Source organism: Condylura cristata, unplaced genomic scaffold, assembly GCF_000260355.1.
Source record: "Condylura cristata isolate star-nosed mole 26May11 unplaced genomic scaffold, ConCri1.0 scaffold00022, whole genome shotgun sequence".
NCBI classification, from domain to species: domain Eukaryota; kingdom Metazoa; phylum Chordata; class Mammalia; order Eulipotyphla; family Talpidae; genus Condylura; species Condylura cristata.
Window position 1 is genome coordinate 16,856,917 of NW_004567123.1, and position 1,738 is coordinate 16,858,654.

A 1,738-nucleotide genomic window follows, 5' to 3' on the forward strand; every position below is an offset into this window, starting at 1 on the left:
GTGACCGGTCCAGGGTCACAGAATGTGAATCAGCATAGATCAGCTGTCAATTCTCCCCAAACTGATGTACAAGATTCAACACAATTGTAATCAAAATCCTAACAAGCTTTTGTAGGAATTGAGAAAATGATTCTAAAATGGATATAAAAATGTAAAAGACCTACAGTAGCCAAAGTAATCTCAGGATTGAAAAATAAAGGAGAACTTGTTTTATCTAATTTCAAGACTTACTATAAACTGCAGAAATCAGGACAGTGTAATATTGGCTTATGAATACGTGGAACATAATATAACTCAGAAATGGAACCACATATATATAGTCAATTGATTTTTGACAAGGATGTCAAGGCAATTCAATGGGGAGGATGATTTTCCTCAAAGGTACTAGATGAACTGGAAACCCATATGGAAAAAAGTAAACTAATTCCTCTCTCAGGCCATAGCCAGAATATGTAACTTTACAACTCTATAATAATATGATATTCAAATTGGTTTACTTAACTGGCAAATGTGTGAACATATACTTTAACAAAGAAGCTGTAGGAATGATATAAGCACCTGAAAAGATGCTCAGTATCATCAGTTATTTAGAAAATGCAAATTAAAACTATCAGATTCCACTTTATACTAGCAGAATGACTAAAATGTGAAAAATTGACAATATTAAATGTTGGCGAGAACATGAAGCGTCTGGAACTCCCATACATTGCTGACAGGAGCTTAAAGTGGTACGACCACTTTGGATAACATTTGGGTAGTTTCTATAAAATTAAATTCAGCATCTACTCATATATATTTACAAAAGAGAATGAAGACATATATCTATATTAAGACCATCTTCAAACATAACAGATTTATTCCTAATGGTCTAAAACAGAGAGAGAAATAACAAGTCTCATTAGCATACAAAAGGGTAAGTACATTTTTACATGCAATTGTGGGTTGCTTAACAATGTTCAGTCAGTCCACATTACAGCAGTGGTCGCTGCAAGCTACACCATGTAGCCTAGGTGTGCAGAAGGCTGTATTATTTAGGCTGTGCAATTGCCTAGCACTTCTCAGAACACAAACCTGTCATTAAGTGATGCATTTCACAATCCTTAAATGCTATGTTCATACAGTGGAATACACACAGCAATAGAAAGCAAAAAAGATGCATGATTCCCTCATAAGCTAATGGAGGATGAAGAGGAGGGGTGAGAGGAGGCTGAAGGGCCACAGAGGAGACCTTGCCAGTGATCCAGACATAGAAGTAAAGGCCTGGTAGAGGAACTGGGATCACAGGCTCCCAGAGCAGCCCCTGGGAAGGAGACTCGACAGAGTGGGAACAGATGAACATTGGTGATAGGAGCAGGAGCAGTTGGAGGTGACTTGGGCCCCTGGCTGCAACCCCAGGCAAGCAGTGGTGCTCAGCACTTGTGAGAATGGCGAGAGACACACACATTTCAGGGTGTGAAGATGACACCATGAGTTTGAGCACCTGCGGAGGGATCCAGCCAATGCTGGCTCCACATACATGGCTTGAGTGAAAGGAAACAGTGTGGCGGTGAGGCTGACTGTAGGATCACTTGAGGAAGAGATGCAGAGGGCTCTGGTGAGCTCACCCAGTGCTTGCAGTAAAGTGGGAGGAGGGGAAAGACATGAAGAGAGACAGGACAGACCTCAGATGGAGACTGGCCAGAAATAACAGCATGCTGTGGATGGATGGATGGATGGATGGATGGATGGATGGATGGAT